At 39.2% G+C, this 13,174-nt stretch overlaps 1 protein-coding gene across 1 annotated transcript in view; it reads right to left on the minus strand.

Annotated features, from left to right (window-relative positions):
- Positions 1–13,174, minus strand: part of LOC144518075 (dematin-like) — a 33,636-nt gene that overhangs the window by 18,113 nt on the left and 2,349 nt on the right. The window contains exon 2 of the mRNA XM_078250463.1: positions 2,913–2,960. The gene's annotated coding sequence lies outside the window, so the exon portion shown is untranslated. The remainder of the gene's footprint in view (positions 1–2,912; positions 2,961–13,174) is intronic.

Raw genomic sequence — 13,174 nt, forward strand, 5'->3', positions numbered from 1 at the left:
CTCAGCGGCGCCAGGCAAAAGAAAGTATCGATATAGTATCGGTATCTGCGATACTGGACCTGTATTTATTTGGTATCGGATCGATACAAAACTTTGTAGTATCGCACACCACTAATTACCACAGACTGGTAATTTGATGCAGTAGACAAATCAAGTTTACATTAGTAGTCATTACTAAAATTCATTAGTAAACATAAGGTACTTTTGTTGAAATACAATAAATGTGAAACATGTGGCTCTATTTATCAAAACTATAGAAAGTAATCATTCTTATAAATATGTTTTTTTTCCTTTAATGACAGTATAGTTTTAAGAACAGGTATTCAACACATTAGCTCCATTAAAACAGAAAGGAAGACAATGCATAGATTGTAATTTCCAACGTGCTCTGCATGGATTTGAATGACCATATTCTCCCTCACTGCCCAGACCCAATCAGTCCCCACCCAGGTCTCGGTCATGGTGCAACAACAAATGTAGATGATCATGAACACTAAATCAACCATACAAAACTAAAACTCACGTAACATAAATGCACACCCAAAACAGTAACAGAACATTATTAAACACACTTTAACTAGGACAGAAACCGTTCAGAACATATATTTTTTCCCATGAGCCTTTGCACCACTTCAGTGCAGAACAGTTCATATGACCCCTCCAATACAGAAACTTAAAGGTCCTAAGACATGCTGCTTTTTGGATGCTTTTATATAGACCTTAGTGGTCCCTAATACTGTATCTGAAGTCTCTTTCCCAAAATTCAGCCTTGGTGCAGAATTACAGCCACTAGAGTCAGTCCCACTATGAGCTTTCCTTAGGATGTGCCATTTCTGTGTCTGTAGCTTTAAATGCTATTGAGGAGGAGAGAGGGGGGGCAAGGTGGAGGGTGGGGGTGTGGCTTTGATTAACTGCCATGCTTCGCTTGTTTGCAATCCATGATGTCTCTCTCTCTCATGGGCGGGCCAAATTCTCTGGGCGGGTAAAGCAGAGAAAGGGGAGGTAACTTTCCCCTTATGACGTCATAAAGGGAAGATTCCAGATTGGCCCATCTGAGCTTTCATTTTCTCAAAGGCAGAGCAGGATACCCAGGGCTCGGTTTACACCTATTGCCATTTCTAGCCACTGGGGGACCATAGGCAGGCTGGGGGAACTCATATTAATGTTAAAAAACCTCATAAAGTGAAATTTTCATGCCATGGGACCTTTAACATCCTTAGTTATCTGTGCTTAATATGATCTGTGTACTGCATACTTAAGCTGATTACTACAAACAACTAATGTGATTTAGTAATGAATATGGTTTTTAACAAAACATGAAATAATAAGAAGTGACCACTAAAAAGTTTAATTACAATTACATCTGGGTTTACAATGCACTGACACTCTGAATAATGAATATGGTGATATTTATTTGACTGGCTGACCGTTTCACTCTAATTAGTAGCTGTGGTCACACAGCTGAGGAAACAAGGACGTCTCCAGTTTTCAAAGGTCTTCTTCATAATGAGGCGAAGTAAAAGTATCAGTACTTAAAGCCAGCCACAGCGGGCAAAACATTGTTTTTTCATGCACTGGTCAATTTTGAGATTTTGGGCTATTTTGCTTTCACATGTCTTCTTTCAGAGTGGAAAGAAAACATCATCAACAACAAGCGAATTATTAACATAGTTTAAAAAAAATAAAAAAAAATAAAACAGGGTTAAAAGTTTTCTCTGGGTTTCTTTTTCTCTCTGATAATTGGTGGATGTTATTTTAAAATGGCGGCTGTAGAAAAAGCCCTCACTCTGAGAGAAACCAAAGTGCTCTTATGTCTTGAAAAAAACAAAACAGCAGCAGCCTCACAAGTCCCCCGAGACAGATCAATTACAATCCGATGGTTCCTGGTGACCAATAGTCTGATCAATAAACTGGAGGAATCAGGTATCAGCTCCTCAGTCAGATGAGACAGAGAGGACGCTACTGCTCAGAAGCAGGTCAGAGACACATTTGATCTCATTAAAGAGACAAAACTGTTTTTCATGTTTTGCATAAACTATTCATAATCTAGGTGTTCAGCTTGATCCATAAGGGCTCATGAAGATGATTTTCACCTGTGTTATTTATTAATTATTTTTTCATTTTCAAACAGGGCTGATTATCCTCAAAAATAAAATGTGCAATGCAGCCATGTTTGGATCTAATTATAACTTTGAAAGTTAGTGCAAAAACATCCTTTTAGTCCTGGGATTTAAAGTCTCGAAGATCCCTGTTTCTTTATCTTTGGCAGCACATCGCTCTTTTCTCTGTTTGTTCAGCCATAGTAACCATTTACTTGCAACACTAGCAGAGAACGGTTAAAAAAGCCCCTCGCTTCACACACAAGTGAGTCGAAGAGTCTGTGGCGCTAGCTCCGCCTACCCTCTCTGGCAGACCAACCACTGCTGAGTGACGGTGCCTCTAACTGCGCGCCACTTGTGAATGTCACCACAGACCATAGGCCATAGGCTCAATCACCATACCCATTTTGACGATACATACAGTAGAGACTTAAGAAAAAAATCTTCCAGGTTATTACTTTAAAGGGTTAATATTTACAATGTAGGGCCCACAAAGATTAACCATTGTATGAGAGTTAAGACTTGGTTTTTGGTCAGGGTTATGTTAAGGTTGTTATGATAGAGGTAGAGATAAGTTTCCAGGGTAAAACAACTCTCCCTAAATGTCCTCCTACTGTAAATATGTGGGTGAGTTGACTCATTTACTCTATATTGCTCCAAGAAATTGTATGAAACTATCTGGTGCAAACAATACATAAACACAAAACTGAAGTTAAACTCTCTTTGAAAACAAAACAATGTCTCTTTGTGTGAATCGAATCATCTAAAGACAAAATTCAAATCATGCTTTAAATCTCAGAAAGGTTGACTTACATCCTTACAGTTGATTTTGCTGCAGCTCAGATTCTTCAGATCACCAGTCTGCAGAGAGAAAACAGACTGTGTAACATAACTGACACACAGAGGACAGGACACAGCCTCATCCTTCAGAATAATTTGTAAAATTTCGACATCAGACAGGCGAGCTTCAGTCCAGATGAAGCTGCAGAGTGGAGTAAAACTCTCTGTTAGAATCACCAGATATCTGAATGGACTTCTGAATGGAGGCTGAGTCGTCCGTCTCTTGTTTGCTCTGTGACTATTTTTAGATTCACGTTTTTATTTCTGGGAAGTCGACACTGTTGCTAAGCGATGATGCTGGCAGGAGTTTGTTCTGAAAAATGAAATCTGTCAAATGAATGAAAACACGAAACTGAAAAATGTTCACTCTGACATCCATATTTGACTAAACGAGTCCACTGACCAGATTCACTCGTCCTGTTTACTGAATGCTGCTGTCAGATCATTCATTGTTTCCAACAGGTGAACGATGACGTTCATCACCTGCACACCATTACATTAACAGGAAGTGGTGTAAGCAAGTGAAGCTTACAGTAAAACTGACAACTACTATTATTCAGTATTTAAGGGTCTGGGAGGAGGTCTAATGGGGCCTGTAGTGCTTTTCTAGGGTCTTACCATTAGGCATATTATATTTTACATATAACATAGTTTTGTTTTTGATGACTCTGAACAAAAGATTTTTTTTGGAAATCATATGGATGAACGATAGGGTAATTGAGTCCATGCAATGTTTAACTGCCACTGACTAATATTTCAATACTAAGATTTTGGAAACGTATGACTTTGTGCAACCATGACTGTAAATTACACATCTATAAAAGGTCATGCACTCTACAGTTTGTGTCACATTGTGTGAACTTTTGCATACGCTACACAGTGCATATATTTCAAGGTGATAACTGGGACATTCAATAAAATTGTAAAAAGCAAAAGCCAAATGAAAATAGACATGTATGTTGTAAAATGGTTAGTTATGCAATCACTACCACAGCTTTATCAAGAAAACAGCTAATATGAACACTGTGTCAGGCTAAGTGAATGAAGCACTTCAATCTGATTATCAGACTCACAATGAATATAGTCTGGTTGTGAGAGGTGATTCTCAGTCCAAATTACCCATTGGAATGAGTCACATCTGTCATTTATGGACCAAAAACTGGCAGTTATCACAACCCTGTCTCCTAAAAGATGACGTTTCCATACAACTAAACTGATTTCTCGATTAGGTTTTAAGGAAAACTTTTTTTTTGCCTGACTTTTGATTACAAATGCCTCCAGGACAAAATATGTTTCCCTTGAAACGTAATTGAGAATGTAGTTTAGTTGAATGGTAATGTAATTTTTAGGACACAGGGCTGCAGCTGAATGTGCCGACTGACCCGACTCAGCCGACTACCTAAACTGCATTTTGTTTGAATAAAATATCAACATCTTAGCTGCAGAATATTTTAAACCTCGATCAACAATGATGTTGAACTTGTCCACAGTGAATACTGTTTGTGGATCAGCTGGCAGGAGTTTGTTTAAAATTAGGACTCCAGACAAACTTCTATTGTGCGTTTGGTACGTGCCCATTATATAAGTGTAATCATAATATATATTAATCTCTGAAGCTTTCTAAGAAAATATTCTCTGCCTCCACCTCCTCCATCATCTTCATGTATTTATCTCTCACATATGTGATAGATATCTTTACAATATATATCTGTTGAACAGTGTTAATTCAGGCTCTCGTTCAGCAGATCTGTGAGTCTGGAAGATATCTGAAGGTTGCTAGGTTACCACACCCAGCGTCCAATCAGGTGGCAGAAATGTGGGAGAGACCGAAGAGAGAGATGCTGCACTAAAATAGACCTCCCACTATCAGACCACCCCGAAACCAATTGTGTGCACACACACAAACACACACACACACACACACACACACACACACACACACACACACACACACACACACACACACACAGCAGGGGTCACAGCCTCAGGTAAACCTCACCCGGCTGCAACTTCTAGGAGTATAAATCAAACTCAAGTTTGTCCTACCCAACACATGTGATGACATGATTTAGTTTTTTGGTGAATCCACCTTGTCTACAGTAGTTATTTATTATTCTTGCAATTCCCAGAATTCCTATTTAAGTTCAGAGTGAAGGTGCTCTGTCAGCTGCTGGTGGTGTGTAGGAAGAGAGTGTTGAGAGTGTGAGTTCACACTCCTGACTGATAACACAAACCATTTTCCATGGAAGAAACAAAATGGAGACAAAAATAACGAAAAACAGCAAAGATCTTTTATACGCTATCAGTTTATCAGGATCGAAAACGTTCAGTAAAACGATAAAATTGCCAAAACTAGGACTTAAATCAGGAAATATCTGATCAAAGATTAAGTCAACAAGTTACACAAATACCACAAAATACTGAGGTTCAATCCTCAGTCGTGCCTGCACATCCAGCAGAAATAGCAAAATATCTGTTGGTTGTTTTGTATTTCCAGATAAATGTCGATACTGTCAATTTTAAATAAAAGCAAGAATTCAAATAATATCCATAACCAGCAAGAACAAATAAAGGCCAAGTGACTGACAGTAGAATTACTTCTACAATTCAGTATAATATCTATTTCCACAGCACTTATTCATTTTTATAACAACAGACAGGTGAAAAAAATATTCAAATCCTTTACTGCAGTAAAAGTACTAATAGGCTACTGTAAAAACAAAATCCACTACAAGTAAAAGTCCTGCATTCAAAACGTTATGTGATCAGCAAAATATAGTTAAAGTACTCATTGTGCAGTAAAATGTTCCCTGGTCAGTGTTTCCTATTATATCTGATGTTTCTGTATTAATATTACTGCTGTATTAATGTGTATGTTGCATTTTACTGCTGTAGATGTTTAAGGTTGAGTTCAAGGTTAATTTGAACTCCTTTATATATTGTTAGGTAGTTTAATCTACAGCAATGCATCATCTTCTATAAGATCATAAGTTTGTAGCGTCGCTGTCCTGTGAGAACCACGTATCTCTAAAAAGTCAACTTTTCAGCTTTGTGACATCCTTCAGTTTATCACAAACAATGAACATCAACACATCCGGAGATACATGGTTTTCACTGGACAGAAAGGGGATTAAAAACTGTCATCTGAAAAACAACTAAAGCTATCACACAGATGTAGTGGAGCAGAAAGTACAAAATTTACCTCTGAAATGTAGTGGAGTATATGAATGCTCAGGTAAAGTAAAATACCTCCAAACTTTACTTAAGTAATTAAGTAAATGTACTTATTAGTTACATTCCACCACCGACAAGCAGAGGGACATTAACTGACTGGTTGACTTTTCCTCTGGGCGTCTGTCTTCTTCTCTCTTTGTGTTAAACACATAAATTATCTTGTTAATATCACAGAGGAGGTCGTTAGTACCGGTCACTGCACACATTTCTACACAGAAAACACACACTGAGGTCCTGCGAATGTGTAGACATTCAGATTTATAACTGTCACACGCATGCACGCACGCACGCACGCGCACACACACACACACACACACACACACACACACACACACACACACACACACACACACACACACATACACATGCACACACGCACATACGCACACACATGCACACACACAGCATGTTAAATGTTGTAATGTTAAATACGGGCTACCATATATAATGCACGAACAAGGACAAATCAGTTCTTCAGCTCAATTTTTCAGGTTTATGTGAAGATACAAATGTAAAATGTTCTCTCCTATTTCCACCTTGAGGTTCAAAGCTGCAGAAATTCCTCTGATTGTTTGTCCTGCTGGGTTCACACTTTGTTTGTCTCATCACGATTTGTCATCAGAGAGCTCTTGTCGAGTCGTGATGCAGTAAAATGTAAAACATGTTGATGCCTGAAGCTGTAAGTGGGTCAGAGACTGAAAACTGCTGAGTCACAGCTTCACATTTACAGCTCTGACTGACTCTTCTAATTATTCTGTAGGTTGGTGAACATTTAGCGGTCGGCAAGTATTCTCATCTGCAACATTTTCACACCAAATATATTTTCACATTAACTGTTTAGTGCATTAGACTAAGAAGATAAAAACAGATAAGAAACGAGGAATGATGGAGCTGAACAGTATACTGTACAGTGTTTACTTACTAAAAGTACCAATACATTACGTAATGTAGAAATACTCATGCAAAAGTACACAAGTATTATCAGCTTTATGTAGTTAAAGTATCAGCAGTAGTAGTAGTAGTAGTAGCAAACTATGGAAATACTCAAGTAAAGTACAAGTAGCCTACCTCAACATTGTACTTAAATGCAGTACTTGAGTAAATGTACTTAGTAACTTTCCAGCCCTAAAGTACTGCAGTACTATCAGTGTTTGCATGTGATGTAATAAACTGGCATGTTAAACATTCAGACAACATTCAGACCCTTATGTACTTTTCACTCATTTTTCATGAGCTACTTCCTCCAAATAATGAAGGTTAATGAACTGACGCTCTCAGCCAAGGATGCGCAAAGGAATAAATCAATCACATTGATCAGTTATGTATTGATCAGACAGTAAACATGACCGCCTGTCAACTTGAGCTGTTAAGTTTTGTTCCAACTCAGATACAGAAAATCACAAGACGCAACAGTTTCAGCACGCTGTGTGTGTGTGTGTGTGTGTGTGTGTGTGTGTGTGTGTGTGTGTGTGTGTGTGTGTGTGCGTGTGCGAGCGTGTTGGCAGGCTTTTATCTCGCCTCACAGAGGTGTGACCACACCCAGCCTGTCGTCTATAAGTCAACGGCTGCTTTCATTGGCCAACGCAGATGACATCACAGTGTCCTGAAGATGTTTGTGCTGAAGTTCTGATTGACAGGAGTTCAACTAGAGTGAGGACGTTGTCTTTCCTTACTTACATACTCCCTTATTTCCTCCTTTCCTTCCCTACTCCTTTGCTCTCTAAACTTCTCCTTTCCGTCCTCCTCTAAACGCTGTCATTTCTTGACTATATACTTTTTTCCTCTCCAAACTATATTCTCCTTTCCTCCCCAATGTCAGCCTTCCTTTCATACTCCTTAATCTTTACCCTACCTCTTTCTTTCCTACCAAACTCCCTCATTTATTTCCTTAGCTCCTTCTTTCCATTGCCTACATCCTATTATCTGCCCTCATCCTTCTGTCTTTCTCTAAATCTTATTTAATTTCCATTCCTGGTGTTTTCCTTCCTTCTATACTATTTCATATCTTTTACTACATTCTCCTTTCCTTCTCAACCTTTTTACTTTCCATTCTCCCTCATTTATTTGCCCTTCCTCCTTTTTTCCTTTAACACACATCCTTCATCCTTTTCTTCCATATCTCTTCCTTTCTTCCCTCACCTTTCCTTCCTAACTCCACTCTTCCTCATCTATTTAATACCGCCGTCTTTCCTCCCCTGCCTACTCTTGTCCTCTCCTTGATCCTTCTTTCATTCCCTATCTCATCATTTTCTTTCCAGTTCCTTCCTTCCTTCCTTCGTTTCTTTGTTTCTTTGTTTCTTCGTTTCTTCTTTCCCTTCTTCCTTCCATCGATCCTAGTTCCTTCCTTCCTTCCTTCCTTACTTACATGCTCCCTCATTTTCTTTCCTTTTTCCTTCCATCCTCCTCCTCCCACCTGTTGTTTCATTCTTACTCATCAACACAGTCCAGCTGTTGTCATATCTTTCTGTTGTCATGACGACAGCTCCAATATGAAACAGTGATTTGATAAAAGCTTAAACTTCACTGAGACCCACTGTCAAATAAGTGGTTAAAAACAGACTTTGAAACATAAGTCCATTCCTGCCTCCTTATTTCCTTTATTAATATCTTTCTTTTATCCTTGCCATACTCCCGCATTTCTTTCACTACCTCATCCCTTCCTTCTTGTGTTTCATTATAACCAATCACACAATCCAGCTGTGAGTTACAGGAACACACCTGCATTGTGTGATCTGCTGTAGTTGATTATACAGCTGGCAGGTCATACTGTTATATTAAGACGTATATGACAGCAGCTCACCGAGGTGAGATGACAAAGCAGAGCTGCATCTTTAAAAGTATCTGCATGAGAGAGTTCCTGTTCTGATATCAGAGGAGAGAGGAAGGTTTTGTTCTGTCATATCAGCAAACACACTCAACTTAAAATTCCTGCAACTGAGAATCAACTGACAGAGCTGACGGCGAGTGGACAGCAGCCTGAACCCCTACAACACACAAACAGGCACGCACCGGCGCACATACACAAACACACAAAAACACACACACAAACACACACACACCACCACCGCTGACTGTGCCTGTGGCCTCATTCCTGCAGCATCAACAACCCCCCCCCCTTTAGCCCCACTCGGTCCCCTGCTGCTCTCAGAGATAAGAGCTGATGCCTCCATCTGCTGCAGGAACACACTGGATTCAACTTACACCAGTTATCAGACAACATGAGCCATCCAACTTGTTTGATACCACCTGATGTCCTGCTACAGACTGTCCTTTGGTCCCCTAAAGCAGTGGTTCCTGACCTGAGGGCTGAGGGTCGGTAGGGAAGGAAAAAAGGAGTAAAGGGAAGAAATAAGGGAGCATGGAAAGAAGGAGGAGGTAGGGGAAGGAAAGAAGGACATAGGCAAGGAAAGGAGGCGATAGGGAAAGATGAAGGATTTAAAGAGTCAAAGTATGGATAGAAGGAGAAGCTTGGAAATAAAGGAAATAGGCAGGGAAGAAAAGAGGGAGGTAGGAAAGTGGTCAAATTACAACCTGAATAAAAGATAGATTTGAAGGTGGAGGACAAAACACAGCTCAGTGAAGAAGCAGATTTCAATCTGCTTTATTTTTGACCCGATACCAATCCAATAAAATATGCTCTCATCAGTATCGGGACAGATGACATCAAGTTCAAGTTCTTTACCACACAAAACTTTAACCTGCAGCTCGAGAGGTGTCAAGAAGAAGAACAGCAGCATGTTATTCTAGTTATTATGTATGTATATTGTATATCTTTCACCTCACTGATTATCCACTTAATTTGATTAAATACTCCGCTTCTGATCTGTTCATGTTGCCAGTTGAACTTTATGTTACTGGTTCTCCAGAATCACAGGCAGCGGAGGAGGAAGTATTCAGATTGTTTACTTAAGTAATAGTCGCAATAAGTCAAAAAGTAAAAGTCCTACTGAAATAGTAATGTTAGCTAACGTAATGTTAACCTGTTAACCTTAGAATTAGAGGAGTTGACTACCCATACAGCTACTGTAGCTAACGTTATGTGACGAAATAAATCGTGGGTTAGCCTAGCGCTGTTATCTGTGGTCAAAACAATCATACTAAAAATAACTTTATAATCGCGTTTCACGTTGTTGTAACCTTATAACGTTACGGTAAGTTTTAGCCACCAAGCATTAGCATGAGCCAATTGTCATCGTAGCACATCGTAGTAACCCTAAGCTGGATCATATCAATAAATTAGGTCTATATTGTATTACTGTGTTGCAAAGTGGCATGCAATTAATGAAAAGATGATGCTGTGTGGCAGAAAAAATGTTGTATTACGGTTACTGAGTATAATTCTGTGACATTGTATGATTTACAATTACTCTCAAACGTATCATCTGGTGTTTCCCGTGTTTTGCCACAAGTTAGAGCAACTAGAGGGGTCAAAGGTTATATGACGCTATTGACAGACAACCAAATGTAATGGATGTAATGGATGTTACCCTGAATAAAATGACAGATTTCTCTGGGTTTGAACATTGTTGGAAATTTGGGATAATGTAAGAACACAACTCAACAAAATATACATAACATAGGTCGAGTTGTGGAAATGTGGAAAAGTTACAGATTATATATTTAAGTAGAAGCACTTACAGTAAGTATTATAAGCAAATGAGCTTAAAGTATAAAAGTAAAAGTAATCATTACATGCAATAATGGGCTCTGTCAGTGTTCCATTTTTATATGTTATGCTATTGGATTATTATAAGTGATGCATTAACATCCAAGAAGCATTGTGTTTTATAGGCTCATTACAGGTTGTTTTTTTTAAATCCTAATCTGCAAAGTAACTAAAGCTGTCAGATAAATGAAGTGCAGTAAAAAGTAAAATATTTGCCTCAAAGTATAAAGTAGAAAAAAGTCAAAATAGGTTAAGTACAAGTAACCTAGAATTGTACTAACTACAGTACTTAAGCAAATGGACTAACTCCAAGAGAGTCTAGACTAAGTTGAACTCACTGATGCTTCAGGAGACACAAACTGCAGTGAGGGATTCAAACTAGCAACCTGACTGAGCTCTACTCCTGCTTTCTATTTCTGCTGCAGTAGAGTGTCAGTGGAGCAAAGTTTCTATTGTATAACATGAGTGAAGATGACTCATGTGTCCAGAAATAGAGGAGAGCGCCCACGCAGCACTGAGGCATTCAGGGACCGTACGAGTACAGGGCACCAAGAGAACCAAACATAAACTGTGAATGTTCTAAAACCTTGATTTGAGTTTACAGAAAAGCTCGCAGAGACTTGAGTTTAAAGACTCACTGACGTTTTATCACTGCATCCAAAAACAATTTGGGGAGAAGTGGTCTCTGCTTTCAACAACAACATACCTCATGACTGAAGCATCCAGACCTGTTTAGTTAACGGACCAATCAGTGATGGTCCAGATGTTAACCAGAAGTCTAACAGGAAGACTAAACAGCAACCATCAAACACAGCAGGCTGATTCTTAAAATGATGACCAGCTGAAAAAAAGACACAATATAAACAGAGGTGGAGAAAGTATTCTTTACTGCAATAAAAGTAACTAATATCACACAAAATTACTCTGTTACAGTAAAGGTTCTGCAGTGAAAATGTTCCTTCAGTGAAAGTATGTAAGTATAATCATAAGTATATAAAGAATAAAAATGTCCCCTGTGACTGTTATACTTATATATATGATAGTTATATCATAAGATTATTACTCATCCATTACAGGATATTACTGTTGTAGTTTGTTAAGCAGGAGCTCATTTTGAAATATTAACTAATGATTATTTTCATTATGGATTCATCTGCTGATAATTTTCTCCATTGTCTGATTTTAGTGTTTAGGAACTAACAAAACTAACCAACTAAATTTGTTTGTTCTTGTGGGTTACTTTTTCTGCCCTAAGGCACTATGAAAATCCAAGCTTAATCGATAAGCTCAATGGAAATAAAATCGAGGTTCTTCTCATTGGTTCAAAGTCCACGCTCTCCAAAACCCACCCATTCACCGTATCGGTTGATGACTCTCCGATTCCCACCTCCTCCCAAGTCAAAAGTCTCATTGTCATTCTGGACAGTATGCTTTCCTTTGGCCCCCACATTAGCAATATCACACGCAATGCATACTTTCTTTATTCACGCCGTGGTCACATCCCGCATAGACTATTGCAACCAAGGGGGTAAGTCTGTCAACAACCCGTAGATCCTATGGCGCCATTTTGATGCTAACAAGCACTCACCCCCCCGTTAGCATCCCATTGACTGCCATTCATTTTGGCGCCACTTTGACAGCGAATAACTTTACATCTGAAGCGTTTAAAGACTCTATTTGTCCATTGTTTATTTCTAAAGAAACACGACAATGTATAAAAGTCTCCATTACCTTGTACCTCACGTTATGGCCCCGTAGCAGACGTTTTTGTAAAAATAGGCTAACGGTTGTGTCATAACCAAGCAACGTACTGTCGCATAGTAGAGGAATTACCGTATAGTACAGGAGAAGCTCGCAGGCAGTTTTGACTTACATTAGCTGTTTAAGTTTAATTAGTTAGCAATAATTAGCCTGTGCCTATGTTATCTCCTTACATATACCTACGCTCTCCGTCTCTGCAAGATTGGGAATGATTGAGATTTCTCTTGGCACAGCTACCAGAAGACTTATAACTTTCAGACAGGTTGCTCACGTCACATTTACGTCGTCTCTCTCAATTGGAGGCTGCGCAGCAACGCTCAGCCATCACCGGAAAAATGCTTCTAATATCCTTCACTGGTCTCCGTCCAGAGCAACGGGATCTGTTGGTCCAGTTTATATACAGTCTATGATTGCAACGCCCTCCTCACGGGCACCACAAATAAACTTCTTCATAGTTTCCGATCCATTAAGAACTCTGCAGCCCGGTTCATCACCCGCACCAGATCAACGGACCACATCACACCCCTCCTCACTCTGCTCCACTGGCTTCCTCTGCCCCACTGGATAAATTACA

This window comes from Sander vitreus, chromosome 5 (assembly GCF_031162955.1).
Source record: "Sander vitreus isolate 19-12246 chromosome 5, sanVit1, whole genome shotgun sequence".
Classification (NCBI taxonomy): domain Eukaryota; kingdom Metazoa; phylum Chordata; class Actinopteri; order Perciformes; family Percidae; genus Sander; species Sander vitreus.